Source organism: Pan paniscus, chromosome 12 (assembly GCF_029289425.2).
Source record: "Pan paniscus chromosome 12, NHGRI_mPanPan1-v2.0_pri, whole genome shotgun sequence".
Taxonomy (NCBI): domain Eukaryota; kingdom Metazoa; phylum Chordata; class Mammalia; order Primates; family Hominidae; genus Pan; species Pan paniscus.
In genome coordinates, this window is record NC_073261.2 from 106013182 (window position 1) to 106033073 (window position 19892).

Genomic DNA, 19892 nt, shown 5'->3' on the forward strand with positions numbered 1-19892 from the left:
TCTTGAATTGTAGCTTCCATAGTCCCTACGTGTTGTGGAAGTTACCCGGTGAGAGACAGCTGAAAACATGCAGTTTCCCCCATACTGTTCTCATGGTAGTGAATAAGTCTCTCAAGATCTGATGGTTTTATAAGGAGTTTCCCCTTTCACTTGGCTCTCATTCTCTTCTCTTGTCTGCTGCCATGTGAGACATGCCTTTCGCCTTCTGCCATGATTGTGAGACCTCCCCAGCCACGTACACCTGTGAGTCCATTAAACCTCTTTTTGTATATAAATTACCCAGTCTTGGGCTTTATCAGTAGTGTGAAAACTGACTAATACAGAGCCCTTACCTCACACTCAGTCAGGGCACGGCCCCAGCGCCTGCCTTCCCTGACGATGCGTCACTGCAGGGAAACATGCATTCCAGAGGGCTCGACAGGAAACCAGAGGGATGAAGTCAGAAGCGGGAGGGGCTTCCAATTTGACTCCCAGTCCTAGCCCCTGCCTGGCTGAGATACCCTGAAAAAAACTGCAGCACTCCCCTGCCTCAGTTTCTCTGTCTGCAACAGGGGAGCACAGAGAATTTTTCAGATGGCTGAAGTGTGGCTGACTCATGCTGTCTTCTGTCCCCAGATTGACCCCAATTGGGCCATCATCTATGGGGAGGTCTGTGTAATGAGTTTTTTTTCCTCCTAATAGGAATGCTCCCCCAACAGGACTATCTGTGCCCTTGAACTGCTCTTCTTGAGTCCTTTTTGGCAGTGCCATGTGATAGGTGTAGACCATCTTTCCCCCTGGAGCATGTGCTCTGTGAGGCCCCCAGTGTGTTCACGGCTCTGTTTACAGGACCTAGAAGCATGCCTCGTGCACACTGGGTGCTCGATATATATTTGCTAATGGAATAGGTGGTGCTTCCTGATGGAGCAGTCACCGTCCTTGGGTTGGCTGGGGGCTGTCCTGATCACCCACCTCAAGCTTGACTATAGAGAAAACCAAACCAGCCCCAGGGAACTCAGACCTGAAGGGGCTTCCAGCGGTGGGGCCAGACGGCTACATGGAGAGCTAGAAAACAGGTGTCAGAGAGAAGTACCTCAGCAGGAGCACACAGCTCTCAGGAAACACGAAGCAAGGTGTCAGGGAGGAGGTGGAAAGGGACTGGATGCAGAGGAAGGGCAGGCTGTGTTCAGGCGACGCGTTTGTGGGTGGCATCCAGGTGCCAGGCTGCCTGTGTCCTGTGGCTGCCACAACAAACCACCACAAACTTGGTGGCTTGCAGCAACAGAAAGGTGCCACCTCACAGTCAGAAGTCCAAAGGCAATGTGTCATCCAGGCCAGTCCTTTCTGGAGGGCCTGGGGGAGCACCCGCTTCATGTCCCTCTCCTTCTTCTGGAGCTTTCTGGCAGCCCTTGGTGTCCTTGGCTTGAGGGCATCACCCCAGCCTCAGCCTCTGTTTTCACATGGCCTTCTCCCTGTGCGTCTCTGGGTCCCTGTGTCTTTACATGGCTGTCTTATAGGTCATTAGTCATTAAATTTAGGGCCCACCCCAACTGGTACAACCTCATTTTAACTTGATTATATCTGCAAAAACTCTATTTGCAAATAAAGTCACTGTCACAGGTACCAGGGATTAGGATCCCAACAGGTCTTTTGAGGGGAACACAGTTCAAGCCACAACACAGTCACAGCAGGTAGAAGGGATGGTATGGGCAAAGGGTCCTGAGGCTGGCAATGTCCCCAGGCGTTGGAGAGCATGAAAAGTCTGCTGTGGCTGGGGCACGGGGAACTGGGAGACAACAATGAGGACGGACGGATAAATGGGGGAGATTATAGAGAACCTTGAGTTCTCAGCTAACGGGTCTGAACTTTTTCAGCAGGTAAGTGGGAGCCACAAAAAGGTTTTTTTTGTTGTTGTTTGTTTGTTTTGAGATGGAGTCTTGCTCTGTCACCCAGACTGGAGTGCAGTGGAGCGATCTCAGCTCACTGCAACCTCCACCTCCCGGGTTCAAGCAATTCTCCTGCCTTAGCCTCCTCAGTAGCTGGGATTACAGGCACCCGCCAATATGCCAGGCTAATTTTTGTATTTTTAGTAGAGACAGGGTTTCACCATGTTGGTCAGGCTGGTCTTGAACTCCTGACCTCAAGTGATCCACCCGCCTCGGTCTCCCAAAGTGCTGGGATTATAGGCGTGAGCCACTGCGCCCAGCCCACAAAAGGGTTTTGAGTGAGGGTTGGTGAGATGTGTGGAAGAAAGATCACTCCAAGGCAGGCAATGAGGAATGCAGAGTGGAGGGGGCCGCGTGACCCTGGGAGACCCACTGGGAAGCTGTCGAGGCAGCACAGACAGCAGGGTGGGAGTGGTGGGGAGGGAAGGAGGCCAAGTGCAGGAGAAACAGAAACCAACATAGTGTTGTTTGGGGAAAGGGGGAGGAAATTGTGTGAAGAAAAAAAGACCCTCAATAGGATGGGATGATGCTTAATCTGATAAAACGGTGGCATTTACATTTCAGATCTTTCTTTTTTTTTTTTTTTTTTTTTTGAGGTGGAGTCACCCTCTGTCACCCAGGCCGGAGTGCAGTGGTGCAATCTCGGCTCACTGCAACCTCCACGTGCCGGGTTCAAGGGATTCTTGTGCCTCACCCTCCCGAGTAGCTGGGATTACAGGTGCGCACCACCACATCCAGCTAATTTTTGCACTTTTAGTAGAGACAGGGTCTCACCATGTTGGTCAGGCTGGTCTCAAACTCCTGCCCTCAGGTGATCCGCCCGCCTCAGCCTCCGAACGTGCTGGGATTACAGGCGTGAGCCACCGCGCCCAGCCACATTTCGGATCTTGATTCCATGTTTGTTCAGCTCTGAGGCTTATGCCTTTGGGAAGGTCCAGGCAGAGCATGCAGCCCAGGTCACCCTCGGGACATGATGGCTTTCAGCGTGGCTCCTGGTGGCTGTGGTAGAAGAACGGGAGCCCTGAGGGGATAGAGCTGCAAATCTCTAATGGCAGCTCCCGTCATGGCGGAGTTGGGGTGGTGAGGGGGGCCGTAGGGCCCAGAAGCCCCACTTTGGGGTAGCAGTCTCTGGGTTGAGTAGTCAAGGCCTGATGATCCAGGGGACCCTGTCAGCTTTGGGGGCTCAGTGAGAGGCCGGCTCTGACCACTCGGGGTGGAGGGGAGAGGCCATTCCTGGGTAGACAGCTTGCTCCTGGTAAGTGAGCCACACAGGACATAGCCATGCATCCGCCATGCCTGTGGTGGCTGCCAGCTGAGCCTCACACACATGCCCCAGAGGCAGGGGCTGGAAACTGGGGGCATCCTGTCCACTCCCAGCCACCCTGGTTCTTCTTCCCCATGTGCCCCTCTCCTCTCCCATGCAACTGAACAGTCCTCACGGTTGCACCCTCACGCTGGCCTTTCTCTCTAGGTAAGGGGGAAATTACACCAGCTGAACGTAATTCCCTGCACAGCAAGTTGGGCCTATTGACTCATTGTTCTTAAAAAGGCAGAACAGACTGTGGACATGGGGCCTGAGAGAAAGTGAGAGGCAGAAAGACACAGCAATGGGGAGGGCGGTTCACCGGCCCTCCCTCCTGCATCCACAGGCGGTGGGCTAAGGAGCTCTTGCCCGATTTAGAACGTGCGCCCCAGCCCTGTAGACTCTCCCCTGTGCCCCATAACTCTACCCACTTACTCATTCATGAAACAACCTAACCTAAAGCACCTACGATGTGCCAGGCCCTGTTCCAGGGACTAGGGACACAGCAGTGAACAAGACAGGCAGGTGTCCCCTGTGCAACTGTCACTCGGTGGGAGTTGTCAGAGCCAAGTCTACAGAGAAATGAACACCGTCAGACAGATCAGGCAGCAGGCAGCAGTGTGAGGAAAACTAAGCAGGGTGACACGGTAGAGAGGGACTGGGGGGCAGGTTTGGAGGGTGCTTCCGACCTGGGTAATCAAAGCAGACCCCTCTTAAGAGATGACCTTTGAGAGGTAGCCTAAATGAGACGTAGGCCCCCACTGCATACAGATCTGGGGCACAGAGAATAGCAAGTGCAAAGACCCCAAGACACTAAGAAGCTTGGCAGGACTGAGGAGCAGAAGGGAACCGGGGAGAACAGGAGGAGATAAGGTCAGAGGTGAGAGGTCAGAAAGGGAGCGGGGTAGGCCTACTAGCCATGAAAAGATTTTGCATTTTGTTTTAAAAGCAATGAGAAGCCACTGGCAGGTTTCATTCAGGAGGATTGTTCAATGGGAATTAATCTTTTTAGTAAGCTAACTCTGGAGGCTGAATGGAACATGAACATGGAGGGGAGTTGAGGGGGGTTGTATGGGGGTGCAGAATCAAAACAGAGAGGCCCTTTAGGAGGCTGGTGGAGGCTGGTGAGTGGGGTGAACAGTGACAGGACTTCGGCGTGGGATGGTTGAATTGATGTGGTGAGAAGTGACCAGGTCTGGAGCGTATTTAGGAGGTAAGGTTAACAGAACTTGCTGATGGATTAGATTTGGGGAATGAGGCATATCGTGGGTTAAATAGCATCCCCCCTACCCAGATTCACATCTACCCAGAACCTCAGAACAAGGCCTTCTTTGGAAAAGGGTCTTTGCAGAGGTAATTAGGTCAGAACATGGCCTTCTTTGGAATGAGGCATGTAGTGGGTTAAATAGCATCCCCCTCCCCCACCCAAATTCACATCTACCCAGAACCTCAGAACAGAGCCTTCTTTGAAATAGAGTCCTTGTAGATGTAATTAAGATAAGGTCGTACTGGATCAGGGTGGGGCCAAGATGCCACCTCAGCTCCTGGCACATCTTCAGAATTCCAGGCAGGAAATGGCAGGAAGGGACAAGAGCCAGGTTAGCCCCCTTTGCTCTTTTTCAGTTTTTGTTTGTTTGTTTGTTTTTTGAGACAGGGTGTCGCTCTGTCACCCAGGCTGGAGTGCAGTGGCCCCATCACAGCTCACTGCAGCCTCAACCTCCCAGGCTCAAGGGATCCTCCCGCCTCAACTTTCCGAGTAGCCAAGTAGCTAAGACTACAGGCGTGTGCTAGCACGCTCGGCTAATTTTCGTATTTTTAAAATAGAGACACGGTTTCACCATGTTGCCCAGGCTGATCTCAAACCAACCCCTGGGCTCAAGCAGCCCTCCTGACTAGCCTCCCAAATTGCTGGGATTATAGATGTGAGCCACCTCGCCCGGGCTTTCCCTTTTTTTTTTTAATGAGAAGAGCTAAGTCCTCCCAGGAGCCGCCAGCTCACTCTCTGTTACCTCTCATTGGCCGCAGCCGTGCCACGTGGCCACCCCCACCTGCACTACACAAGAGGCTAAGAAAGTGAGACTGCTGCCTCTCCAGCCCTGAGAGCAGGGTGTGGGAGGGGAAACGATGGGAATGAAGGTTGGCTCATCTGTCCTATAGTCTGCCACAAGCATGACTATGGCTGGGAGCCTTCTGCCTGGATGTGTTGGCTTCTTTTCAAAATTTCTCCTCCCCCAGATTATCCCACAACAAACTTTCAAGGCAGAAAGACCATACATGATTCATTCTCGTTTGACAGGTGAGGAAACTGAGACCTGAAGCTCAGAAAGGACGTGCCCACAGTCACAAAGAGTCCACGGCGGGGCCAGCCCTGCCCACAACATGCCCAATAAAATATATAATCCTCCAAGACAGATCATCATTTCTAATATACAACCTTGCACTGGGGCAGGTATGATAGTGGGCAGGCTCCTCCCAGCTTGCAAAGACCAACGACGGGGACCTGAGGGCAGCAGTCCTGCTCCATTCCACAGAGGGATTTAGTCCAGGCATTTGCTGCCACTTGATAGGCTAAGTGCTTAACTGAATTAGTGCAAATTCCTGCTGTCTCTGTGCGTTTGAGTTGTCTATGCCATGGGCTGACTTGGCGGGTCAGAGAGGCGAAGGCAGGAGAGGCAGCAGTAAAGACTCACCGAACCTCTGTCTACGCTGTGGGAGGCCTTTGCTCAGTGTGTCCTCATGAGTGTTCTTGGCCTGGGGTCAGGCTCCAGGCGGGGCCTGGTGCGGAGGGCATGGTGGGTGCCTGGTGAGGCCCAGGACACTGCCCAGCTACTCCAGACCACTCTCACATGATCCTTTCTGGTCTGTGAGGTCAGGGCAATGCCACCTGCTTGGTCTGGCAAAGTCAAGCAAGGAGCTCAAAGGCACTATGCCAGTGGGTAAGGGGGAGTGGCTCCATCAGGAAGATGTTTGGGTCTGCATGGTGCAGCTCCCAGGTGGGAAGAGGCTTCTCTCATGCCCCTGGCCAGCCTCCAGCCCAGCCTGGCCAGCAAAAGCTTCTCTGCATAAGGACAAGAAAGGATTCAGAGGACAAAGGGGACTCAAAATTTATTATCTAAATATCATCAGAGAGCATGGTGCCTTGCCCTTGGCCCTACTAAGAAGAGAAAATGGTTTTTCTGTTCATGGCATTGCACAAAGATTGGCTGGTTTACGCCTTGATCAGACCATGCTAACCTTGACTTTGGGAAGGAGTTTATGTAAAAAATCACTGGAGGTGGGCCGGGCGTGGTGGCTCACACCTATAATCCCAACACCTTGGGAGGCCGAGGCAGGCGGATCACGAGGTCAATAGATCGAGACCATCCTGGCCAACATGGTGAAACCCCATCTCTACTAAAAATACAAAATAAAAATATTTTGTATTTTAAAAATAAAAATACAAAAATTAACTGGGCATGGTTGCGCCCGTGTAGTCTCAGCTATTCGTGAAGCTGAGGCAGGAGAATCGCTTGAACCCAGGAGGCGGAGGTTGCAGTGAGCCAAGTGAGCACTGCTGTACTCCAGCCTGGTGACAGAGTGAGACTCCATCTCAAAACCAAAACAAACAAACAAAAAATCACTGGAGGTGAACTTGGCTGAGACATTGTCATTTGTTAACCAATTCTGTTTTTGTTTTTTTTTTCTTTTTGAGACGGAGTCTTGTTCTGTCACTCAGGCTGGAGTGCAGTGGCACAATCTCAGCTCACTCTAACCTCTGCCTCCCAGGTTCAAGCGATTCTCCTGCATTAGCCTCCTGAGTAGCTGGGATTACAGGTGTGTGCCACCACACCCAGCTAATTTTGTTGATGTTGTTGTTGTACTTTTAGTAGAGACAGTGTTTCACTGTTTTGGCCAGGGTGGTCTCAAACTCCTGACCTCAGGTGATCTACCAGCCTCGGCCTCCCAGAGTGCTGGGATTACAGGCGTGAGCCACCACGCCCAGCCTTGTTAACCAATCCTTATTTCCTGGGCACACAGTGGGACAATGTTTCCCACCGTCCTCCACAGTTAGATGGGGTCCATGCAATTAAGTTCCGACCAACGGAATAATGTGTTAACCACTGAGATATGGGGTTGCTTATTCTAGCAATAAGACCATCCTGAGTTAGTAACAGTGACATTTGGGAGTTCCAGGTGGGAACCACCCAACTTCACAAACTCCATCATTTTTTGAGAGGCACTAGGGTGTAGAGGCTTTGGAGTAAGGTGTGGCTGGATTCATATCTTTGTTTTGCAACTTACTAGCTGTGTGACCTCAGGCAAGTTACTTAACCTCTCTGAACCCATTTCTCCATCTGTAAAAAGGGAAAAATCTAACACTCACAAGGGTGTTGTAAAAATTCAGTTAGGTAATGCATATAAAGTGCTTAGCATGGAGTCTGGCACAGAGATTAGCCTATAAATAGTTGCTGTTATTTTACTGAATTGAAAATAGTTTAAAAGATAAATTAGTTTAAAACTTTTATCTGTCTGTTTAAAATTGTATGATTTGTTTCATAAATAGCATAAATGGAAACTGAGACAAAAGCAAGCAATCTCTCAGCTTCCATAAAACCCTGGACTAGGTCACCAGACTGGAAGTTCAAAATAAACTGATTTAGTAGCAGCTTATCCTCAGTTGTCCAGAGAGGCAGAGCAGGGAGCTTGGCTCTGTAACTGGATTGAGGGCAGCCTGATCCTGGCCAGCTCCACACTGTGGGTGGTGGAGTTGCTGGAGGCCACAACGGGTGGCCAAGGCCATCCAGACAGGCCCCTATGGACGGGAAAGAGTCTACTCTCTGGACTGGATCCTTTCAGTCTTGACTTCACGACAGCTGTGGTTTTCTAGTCCTGTGACTATATTATCACTGTGTGTCATTTGAGCCATTCTGATGGGCCTGTGGTGATACCTCTGTGGTTTTGATTTACATTTCCCGGACGGCTAATGATGACGGACGTCTTTTCATGTGCTTATTTTCCATCTCCATATCCTCTTGTCTCAAATGTTTTTTACCCATTTTCTAATTGGACTGTTTGGGGGTTTTTTACCTGTTGAATTTTAAGAGTTCTTTCTATATTCTAGATAGTAGTCCTTTGTTGGACAAGTGGCTTGCAAACATTTTCTCCCAGTTTGCAGTTTGTCTTTTCACCATTTTAACAAGGTCTGTCACAGTTTTCATTGTGACGAGGTTCACTTTATCAATGTTTCGCTTTTGTTGTCGAGTCTAAGGGCTCTTTGCCTACCCCTAGACCAGTGGAGCGCCTCCACGCACAACACAACCCCACCTCACATTCATCCACGAACCTCTGCTGGGTGGCCACTCTGTGCCCTGCCCCACATCCCCGGCTGGACAATAGTCCCCATTTTCTTCTCGAATGCCTACTCCCCACTGAGCACTAAGAAGAGCATCTAAGTGGTCAACTTGGCCCCAGGTAGCCTCAGCCCAGACCCCAAACCCACTAGTAGCTAACTATGCCAGAGGCTCGGGTTCCAGAAGAGGCCTTCCATCACCGGGGGACTCCCAGCTCCGTGTGCTCTGCAGGGAATGCCAAAGGCCTGTTGGGTTTGGACTCTGGGGACTCTCAACAACGGCTTATGTCTAAACAGCCTGATCCCTCACTGTGATCCTGGAATCCCAGACCTGCTTCTCCCTAGACAGCCACCAAAGCAGCCCTAAGTGAAGGGCAAACGGAAGGGCAATTCAAGCATTTGTGGATTGCTCTGTCTACTGGGACTTTGGATTTGGGGACTCAGCTACATTGTAGAGACTTTTAAAAAACTCTTAATTAGTCATCGCTGCTACTCCCCCTGGTGCTGGTAAGGTTGGTCCTGGAGCAAGAACAGCTCATTCCAGCTGCTCTGAGGCATAACACAGGCAGCTTGGCCCTTCTCCCATCCAAGTGAAGTTTAATTAGTTTCTACCCACAAACAATTAATGTCTAATTATTCATTAACCCCTGCTGGCTATTTTATTCCTGAGCCCAAATCCTCTCCATTCTGGGGCAGTAATTTGGGTATGCCTTCATTTATTAGGCCCCTGGTTGACTTTGAATGCCTGGCAATGTTCTTGGATAACCCAAGGAGACTTTTCCCAATGCAAAAGCTCCAGATTCATCCACCCCTGTTCTGGGCGATAATCGGTGAAAATTTATCCTAAATTTAGCCAGTGAGGGCAGCACCGGAGAAGAGTTAGATTTGGCAGGGTGGTTGTTGCAGGGAAGACCTAGGCAGGTCCTGACTCTGGATTAAACCCAAGTCAGGGCTGAGAGGGGCTTAAAGAGCACTCTGCCCAGGCCTTGCTGTTCAGTGGAGAAACTGAGGTCTGAAATGGCAGGGATCAGGTGCCTGCCAAAGCTTAGGAGCAAGGCACTTAGATTTTGAGAATCTAAACATAATCTCTTAAGTGATAAGACTCAAATTAAAAAAAAAAAAAAGACTGTCCAGAAAAATGCATATATCTGTTGACACTCAAAACCCTGCAAAAACGATGGGACTCAGGCCCCCTGAAGGCATCTTTGCAGTCTAAGTTATGAAGCCATACACTTTACAAAAAAAAGTTGTTTTAACTTTCATATAATAAAAACTACCATAAATAGTATTTAAAAATAAATTAAAAAGTAGGAAAGATGTATGGAACATATAAAAGACAAAGGTTAATATCCCTAATGAATAGGAGCTTCTAAAAATTAGAGAAGAACAAACAATCCCACTTAAAAAATGGGCAAAAATGGCCTTAAACATATAAAAACCTACTTCAACTTACCCGTAACAGGAGAGATGCTCACTGAAACTACCCTGAAATACTATTTTTCACCTATAAAGACATTAGCCAAAATCTAAAGGTTTGACATCACACACTTTTGAACAGGCTACAGTATCTTTATATGTGGCTGGTAATAATGAAAAATGTCACAACCCCATGAAAGATAATATCCAGGAAAATCGCATATGCATTATCTTTTGTCCCAACAATTCCATTTTTAGGAATCTATTCCAAAGGTACACTGACTGGCAAAGATACAGAAAGACACATGGGCTGGGCGCAGTGGCTCACGCCGTAATCCCAGCACTTTGGGAGGCCTAGGTGGGTAGATCACCTGAGGTCAGGAGTTCATGACCAGCCTGGACAACATGGTGAAACCCCATCTCTACTAAAAACACAAAAATTAGCCAGGTGCGGTGGCAGGTGCCTGTAATCCCAGCTACTCAGGAGGCTGAGGCAGGAGAACCACTTGAACCCAGGAGGTGGAGGTTACAGTGAGCTGAGATTGCACCATTGCACTCCAGCCTGGGTGACAGAGTGAGACTCCATCTCAAAACAAAATAAAACAAACAAAAAGACACATGTATAACACTATCCATTGCAGGATAATTTGTAATAGGGAAGGACAAGCATCAACTCAGTTATTCATCAATAAGGGACTAGCTGAATGCACATCTACGAACTGGAGTATTATGCAGCTGTAACTAGGGATAGGACCACCTTTATTTACTGCTAGTGAGTAATCTGCTGATTCATGGTTACGTGAAAAAAGCCAGACACAGAATGTTTATATGGTGCTACTGTCTAGCTAAGAAAGGAGAGATGTAAATATACCTAATGTTCTGGTCTAAAGGTTTGGGCCCCCCTAAAATTCATATGTTGAAGCCCTGGCCCCTAACGTGATTGTATTTGGAGATGGGGCCTTTGGGGGGTAATTACTTTGGGTTAGATGAGGTCATGAAGGCAGAGCCCTCATAAAGGGATTAGTGACCTTATAAGAAGAGACACCAAAGGGCTCATTCTCTCTGTCCACAAAGAAGAGGTCATATGAACACACAGTGAGACGGCAGCCACCCACAAACCAAGAGAAGAAGCCTCAGAATGAAACCTACCCTGCTGGTACTTTGCTCTTGAACTTCCCAGACTCTAGAACTAGAAGAAGTAAATTTCTGTGGTTTAAGTCACCTGGTGTGGTATTTTGTTATGGCATCCTGAGCTAAGACACCTAGATTGTGGTCTCTAAATAGCATTTCCCAGTGACAGGAACCAGGACTCCTTGGAGAAATGACTGAGTCCAAGTCCAAGGAAGGAAATGTACAAGAGCCTAAAGCTTCTTGTTATACTAAAGCTGAAGACTACTGGGATAATGTCAGAAGGACTGAAGAGCTAATTTCAATAAGCTTCCACCAGCTAAAAATGGGGCAATTTGAGGATAAATATAAAAATAGCCACAATGGGCCGGGCGTGGTGGCTCTCGCCCGTAACCCCAGCACTTTGGGAGGCCGAGGTGGGTGGATCACCTGAGGTCAGGAGTTTGAGGCCAGCCTGTAATGGTCTTTCCAAACACCAGCCTTGTCTCTTTAGTAGAGACCAGATGGTGAAACCCCGTCTCTACGAAAATACAAAACTTAGCCGGGCATTATAGGTGGGCGGGCACCTATAATCTCAGCTACTTGGGAGGCCGAGGCAGGAGAATCACTTGAACCCAGGAGGCAAAGGTTGTAGTGAGCCAAGATTGCGCCATTGCATTCCAGCCTGGGCAACAAGAATGAAACTCTGTCTCACCAAAAAAAAAAAAAGAAAGAAAAGAAAAAGAAAAAGAACCACAATGGATTAAAGTGCATCAAACATACTTAAATTCATGAGTTTATAATGATATTGAACGAAACAAAACTTTATTGGTCACTTTTGGAAGATTCAAGAAAACTAACTCATTACTTGAAAAACTGAAAAATAATGGGAAACAAGCATTTATTCTGCCTCTCCTGTATGAAGTGGACCTCAAGATATTCAGATCATAAATAAGAAAAAAATTCATTTTAGAACTATTCCGACTAATAAATGAAGAAGGAATGGTAGAACTAGCATGTCACCATTTTGCACCCCCTAATAAATGAAATAATAAAGATAAGAATCAACAGTAATGTTAACTCCATGAAAAGAGGGACAGGCAGGTGTTATGTACCATCTGAGCACCACCTATAATGCAGTCTTGTCATAAACATAGAACCTGAGTCTGATCAAGTCTCTAATCTTACTACGTACCGGTTTAAAAGAAATGCAGGGAATAGCATGGTTAAAGGACACCATGGGAGACAATAATCAAAATCTAGACTCTAAGAAACCCTACAGGACATACCACTTAGTGTCTTTAAATATTTATATACCAGAGAGAGAGAGACAGAGAAAGAGAGAGAGGAATATTTAAGAGATATAGCAACTAATCACAGTATACTTTTGAATCTCAATTCTAACAAACAAGCTGTAATTCCAATAACAAAACCTTTATAAGACAAATCAAGGAAAAGGGAGTACCATCAGTTCTGCTATAACACAACATGTGTGTTCCTAAAAATCCTTGCACTTTGCAAAATGGCACAATAGGAACCATGAGGCTTATGGGAAAATGGAGTTAGGGGAACAACGCTTGAAAACTTTATCAGTGACACATTTGAAAAAGAGAGAGCAGTGCTAATAAAAGAGGCAGTGCAGTTTTACACATGTTAAGTGGTTAAGAAAAGCATAAGTGCTGCGGCCGGGCGTGGTGGCTCACGCCTATAATCCCAGCACTTTGGGAGGCTGAGGCGGGAGGATCACGAGGTCAGGAGATCGACACCATCCTGGCTAACATGGTGAAACTCTGTCTCTACTAAAAAATACGAAAAAATGAAAAATTAGTCGGGCGTTGTGGCAGTCACCTGTAGTCCCAGCTACTTGGGAGACTGAGGCAGGAGAATGGTGTGAACCCGGGAGGCAGGGCTTGCAGTGAGCTGAGATGGCACCACTGCACTCCAGCCTGGGCAACAGAGCAAGACTCTGACTCGAAAATAAAATAAAATAAAATAAAAAATAGAAAAGCATAGGTGCTGCAATAAACATAATACTTAACCCTCAAAAAGCCCAGGAGATTGCTCATGCAAGTCGAGTCTTACAGCTTGTGACGTGATGGAAGGAGGGTGATCTGGAATCTGATAGAATGTTGTAACAACAGATGTGGATGTGTGACTCATGATCATTGTAGGGAAAAGAAAGAGAGATCAGACTGTTACTGTGTCTATGTAGAAAGGAAAGACATAAAAGACTCCATTTTAAAAAAGACCTGTACTTTGAACAATTGTTTTGCTGAGATGTTGTTAATTTGTAGCTTTGCCCCAGCCAGTTTGACCCAACCACTTTGACCCAATCTGGAGCTCACAAAAACATATGTTGTATGAAATCAAGGTTTAAGGGATCTAGGGCTGTGCAGGACGTGCCTTGTTAACAAAATGTTTACAAGCAGTATACTTGGTAAAAGTCATTGCCATTCTCTAGTCTCAATAAACCAGGGGCACAATGCACTGCGGAAAGCCACAGGGACCTCTGCCCTTGAAAGCGGGGTATTGTCCAAGGTTTCTCCCCATGTGATAGTCTGAAATATGGCCTCGTAGGATGAGAAAGACCTGACCATCCCCCAGCCCGACACCCGTAAATGGTCTGTGCTGAGGTGGATTAGTAAAAGAGGAAAGCCTCTTGCAGTTGAGATAGAGGAAGGCCACTGTCTCCTCCCTGCCCCTGGGAACTGAATGTCTCGGTATAAAACCTGACTGTACATTTGTTTAATTCTGAGATAGGAGAAAAACCGCCCTATGGTGGGAGGCGAGACATGTTTGCAGCAATGCTGCCTTGGTATTCTTTACTCCGCTGAGATGTCTGGGTGGAGAGAAACATCAATCTGGCTTACGTGCATGTCCAGTCATAGTACCTTCCCTTGAACTTAATTATGACGTAGATTCTACTGCTCACATGTTTGTTGCTGACCTTCTCCTTATTATCACCCTGCCCTCCTACTACATTCCTTTTTGCTGAAATAATGAAGATAATAACCAATAAAAATTGAGGGAACTCAGAGACCGGTGCCGGTGCAGGACCTTGGTATGCTGAGCACCGGTCCCCTGGGCCCACTGTTGTTTTCTCACGTTTTCTCACCTTTCCAAACATGTCCATGCCTAGAAGCTGGAGACCCCATCCACACTGCAGTACCAGGGATTCCTCCTGGGCAGTGATAACCAAATCCATCTCTCATAGCAGGTAAGTGTATCTCGCTGCCCAAGGCCAGCAAAGAAGCACCTCAAACTCAGCAGATCCCTGTCTGAATTCCATCTCCCTTTAATCCAGCCCCCACCTCACCTCCAGCTTTCTTATTTGTGGTCATAGCTTTCCATCCCTAGGGAATACTGGCAATTCCCTCAGGGTCTTTCAGCCTCCTCTCTGACTCCCTTCTTGGACACACCCAATTGCATGCACACATGCCTACTAATAAAGATAAATCACAAAATTCTTTCTTTTCTTTTTTTTTTTGATAGAGCCTGGGTCTCACTCTGTCACCCAGGCTGGAGTGCAGTGGTGTAATCTCGGCTCACTGCAACCTCAGCCTCCCGGGTTCAAGCAATTCTTCTGCCTCAGCCTCTCAAGTGGCTGGGACTACAGGCACGCACCACCACACCAGGCCATTTTTTTGTATTTTCAGTAGAGACAGGGTTTCACCATATTAACAGGATGGTCTCGATCTTCCCACAAATCACAAAATTCTATGAATTCTACCCCCTTCCCCAGTGTTCTCACATTTCTCTCCTTTACTCTTTTATTCCCACTCCTTTAGTTCAAGTCATCATTTCTCCCTGCACCATTTTAATTGCCTTTTGTTTTCACTTTCCCCACTTCCAATCCAATCCAGTCTCTTTGCTGCAATCAGCGGGATTTTAAATACAAATCTGTTACTCCCCCATTTAAAATCTCCCCTGGGTCCCGTTTCCAGTCTCCTAGAGGACGAGATCACATGATGCATCATCAGTTCTTCTTGGACTCGTAGCCTCCCCATTCCTTCCTGCCCCTGGGGGTCTGCTCACCTGTGCCCTTTTGTCTGATGCCCGTGCTAGGCAAAGGGAACGGAGTGGCCACGACTCTCACCTGTTAAAATCCTTCGCATCCTCCAAGGCCTATCTCCAATGATACCTACCCCAGAAAGCGTTCCTTATCTCTTTTTCTTCCCACCCTCAATCAAAACCTCTGCCCCTCTGCCTGTCCACAGCCCCTTGACACAAACCACCTTCCACTTTGCAGGTAACCATTTGTGTCCTGGATGTCTGTCCACCCAAGAGGCCATGACTTTGCAAAGGCAAGGCAAGGGCAGTGCTGGATCTCCGGCTCTGCTTCCTCCTCATCATCCAAGGAGAGGTCCTGCCTGCCCTGGCTCCCTGGACATGGGCTTCCAATGGGCTATCACAGCTATTTCTAGGGTAGCAAACTTCCTGGACTAGATGTGGGGTGACTGCCGCTGAACAGAGGTGGGCCCCAGGGTGAAGGACCTTGCTGAGCCTCCCCTCAGTTTGGTCTACCAGGCCCTTGTCAAGCACTCTGCTGGAGTCTGGGGGTACTGATCTTTGGAAATGTCAGTCCTGGAGGCTGAGCTGTTCCCCAGAGCCCTAGAGACGCGCCCCCCCCCCCCCCCACCGCCGCCGCCAACTACTTTATTGAGGGACAAGGCAGTAGGCAGGAGTGCTGGGAAATTTGGTTTGCTTGGTATGCCTTCTTGCACACCCACCTCTCCCTGCACCTGGTTCTATTTGTATCTGAGCTTCTCGAACTGCAATAATGATGCAGCCTAGCTGGCTTCTGGAAGCTGGGAGCTGTTGCCAGGCACTCTTCAGTGTGTTGTCTACTTCCAGTGGGAATGTTGGCAAATCCTGCAGGGCCTACAGCCTCATCCAGTTTGCAAGTGCTCTATGGACAAACCCAGATCCCCATGCCCCGCCACTCCTCCCAAGGTAAATACTGGAGATGTGTGAGTGTCCCCAAGATCTGAACTGCACCAGAGGAGGAATCCCTGGACCCAGCTAGTGCTTCCAGGAGGTGGGCTGGGTGATACCTAAGTGACAGAGGGAAGTAATATGTGGCCCTACCCCCTCCCTAAAGTCTAGCATTTGACATGTGTTAAAAGTGTGATCTCTGACAAATTAATTTCTTTTCACTTCTATTTTGTTATCTGTAATATGAGGATAATAATAGCATTTTATTCATAAGGTAGTTATAAAGATTAAATGTCATTTCACTCCTACTAGGATGGCTGTAATTTAAAAAAAAGAAAAATAACAAATGTTGGTGAGGATAAAGAGAAATTAGAACCTTGGTGCATTGCTGGCTGAAAAGTAAAATGGTGCATGGCTACCGAGAACAGCTTGGCAGTTATTTAAAAAGTTAACCGTAAAGTTACTATGTGAGGCAGCAATTTTACTCCTAAGGATATACACCACAGACCTGAAAACATATGTTCACACAAAAACAGAATGTTCATAGTGGTATTATTGATAATTGCCCCAAAGTAGAAACAGCCCAAAATTTCCATCAATTGATGAATGGATAAACAAAATGTGTATATCCATACAATGGACTATTACCCAGCCACAAAGAGGAATGAAGAAGTGATAGATGCTATAACGTGGAAGAACCTTGAAAACATTACGCGAACTAAATTTTAATTATGTGGAAAACAAAAGACCATATACTGTATGATACTATTTATATGAAATATCCAGAATAGGCAAATCCATAGAGATGGAAAGTAGATTAGCGATTTCCAGGAATGGGGGAGGAGTGAGCGAGGTGTGACTGCTCATGGGTACAGGGTTTCTTTTTAGGAGTGATGGGAAAGTTCTGGAATTACTGCTGGTGATAGCACAACCGTGTGAATATATTTTAAAAACAGAATTGTACACTTTAAAAGGGTGAGTTTTATGGTATTGAATTACATCTCAATTTGTAAAAAGAACAAGTTGATAACACACACACACACACACACACACACACACACAATTAGATGTGCCAATACCATTCCCGGCCCACAGTAAGTGCTCCGTTAATGGGAGTTGGGAGGGTAACATTGGTGAGCCACTGCACTCAGGCACCATCTTTGGGTTTCCTGCTAAAGGGCTGCCCATCAGAATCAGCTGTTAAAGATATTTAACTTGTGTTTTGCTACCTTAGCAAGAAAGTATATTAAAAATGCCCTGGATTTATCCTTGGGAACAGTGGGTCACCTGTCAGGGAAGAATGAGTGGGGTTTCTCTTCTCTGGCATCCACTCATGTACCCTATGGCAGTGGTCTAGGCCTAAATGTAGAGATAGTAGGACCCTGGGGAAAATGGGACAAGGGGACAGAGAAGGGCTCTGGCCCTTGAGGTTCCAGCACCTAAACCAGTGGCAGTCGCAAGAGCTGCTGTGGCTGGTGGCCTGCAACAGGACTTCTGGGGGGCACCTGGGGAGCGCCAGGAGCAGTAGCTGTTGGGGAGGACCCATCTTGGCATCACGGCCCAGCAATGACTCACTCGGGTGATGCTCCATCTTCCCCAATCTTCAGAGCATCCAGTAGGAAGTATCGTCACCATTTCTACACCCAACAGTCATTTCCACTAGGCCTCTTGTCACTGCAATAGAGCATAACCCAGATGTGGGGGTCCACCAAGCTCCTAACAGGGGAAGGGAAAGCCTGGAGCATTTTGTTGAGCTCAGGCTGAGGGGAGCAGCACACCCTAGATTCTCAGATTCATTGGGGCTCCTGCTGCGTCCCCCTCTCCATTCCCTCCACTCTCTCCACTCTGTTCCTTGTTCAGCCCATAACGGCCTCCCCGGGCCACTGGTCAGCCCCCAGTGTGCACACCCATCCAGCTTTCCTCCACCCTGCAGGTGGACTCTCCTCCTGCTCCTGTCCCAACCTAGCTCAAAGCCCTTCCCGACTTCCTCAGCATTCACTTTTGCCACAGCTGCCCTACACACATCCCCTATTTCAGCAGCATTGCCCATAGGAAGGAGTTCAGCTTAAGTCACAAATGCATCAAAATAATAAACATGTCCTCTTTTCAGTGCCCCGAAAGCACCAGGCACCACGCCGCCTCTGCACTTCCGTCCCCATTGTTCTTCACCTTGGAAGCCAGCTTCCCCCTCTCCACTTACTCACACCTCGCTGTGGGTGAGGACTGAGTGCCTGGCCTCTGCCAACCCCAGCCAGCAATATAGCTGAGGGAGCAGGAGGTTGTCCACTCAGCCCAAGGAAGGAGAGGCCACGCTCAGCCCCATGCGGGGGCTCTGCAGCTACTGCCCTTCGCAGCTGTGCCTGTGGCTCAAGAATGTCCCAGAACCCTCACCCTCCCCTCCTGCCCCACCCGGCAAATGGAGTGCTGAGAAGGCACCGCTCCCCCATGCTCTCCACCACCTCTGCAGACATTGTCCTGCCCTCCCATGTCCCATCTGCCACCCAGCTGGGCTTCAGGACATGGATGATGCTTGGTCTGCAGTCTATACAGTTCCAGAAGATCAAGAAAAACATTCTTGCAGTAGAAAACAGTGTTCTATGTGTGGAAGTTGACAGGTGCTATTGTCACCTTTCAGAGCAATTTGATGCCTTCTGAAACGTGAGTGCCTGTCACTGGAGGAGGGAAGTGCTTTTGCCAAGCATTTGATGCATTTCCAGCAAAGTCACTAAATGCACAAAGCTGCCTAGCAGCAGCCTGCTCCTCAGCCAGCCACCGCTCCAGGCTTCCTTGAGTTTCATGGTGTCCTGAGGGCAACACTGTGTGCCCTGACCCTGCTTTGTCTTCTAGTGGGAGACCTGAGCTAGAGTGCCATGAGTCAGCAGGCTCGGTCCGCACTCTTTGCCAGGACATGAGCAGAGCTAGGGGGACAACTTCTGCTACATTTGCTTGGAATTGCTTTTGTCTTTTCATCCTAATGAGGTAGAAAGTGGGAGAGGCGCTCCGTGTAGTCTGTCCCCTGAACGTCCGCGCCCCCACACCACTGCCCCACCCCAAACCCAGAGTGAACTCACTCATCCTGGAGCTCAGCCACCCCCCACACCTGGAGGGTGGTGGCATGCCACCATGGACATTAGCTGGACAGTAAAGTCTAGTCTGTCCCTCCCAGCACAGTGAGTCACCAGGCAACGACTAGCTCCTCGACAACAGAAGACTAGGAATCAGGGATGACCAGTTGTTCTTGCTCCAGTGAATGCCAAAATGCCCCTTGGGAATTCCTGGGCTCTTCTCTAGAAACAGGGAATGTATAATGAGGGCATTGGAATCTCAGAGCCTGTCTGTTAATATAGTAAATGTTTATGAGTATAAACTCTAGAGTCAGTATGTGTGGGTTCAAATTCTACCTCTGCCATTTGTGTAAACGCTGTGTGACCTCAGACAGTGATTTGGCTTTTCTGTGCTTAGACTCCCTATCTTTAAAAGGAGACTTTTAAAGGTAATAAGGGAGCTCCTCTACTTCTTAAATTTGTCTCAGAACAATTAATATTTAGTATATTAATATATTTTAAAGTAATGTCAAAAACCGCAATTATTTTTGCACTAATCTAATACTTTTAACAATGTCCAGCGCATGGTAAGTACCACAAGTGTTAACTTGCTTTGGGGGAGTTAGACAGGAATCAAGTGCACAGGCTCTTAGAACTTGGGGATAAGTAGCCAGAAAACAAACAAAACAAAAAACTGGGCCAGGTGCAGTGGCTCGTGCCTGTAATACCAGCACTTCAGGAGGCCGAGGCTGGTGGATTGCTTGCACTCAGGAGTTTGAGACCAGCCTGGGCAACATGGTGAAACCTCATATTTACAAAAAATACAAAAATTA

At 48.0% G+C, this 19892-nt stretch overlaps 1 protein-coding gene across 2 annotated transcripts in view; it reads left to right on the forward strand.

The window, feature by feature from the left end:
- The window catches only part of HS1BP3 (HCLS1 binding protein 3), a 174696-nt gene that overhangs the window by 135159 nt on the left and 19645 nt on the right, over window positions 1-19892 (forward strand). The gene's annotated exons all lie outside the window — the stretch shown is intronic.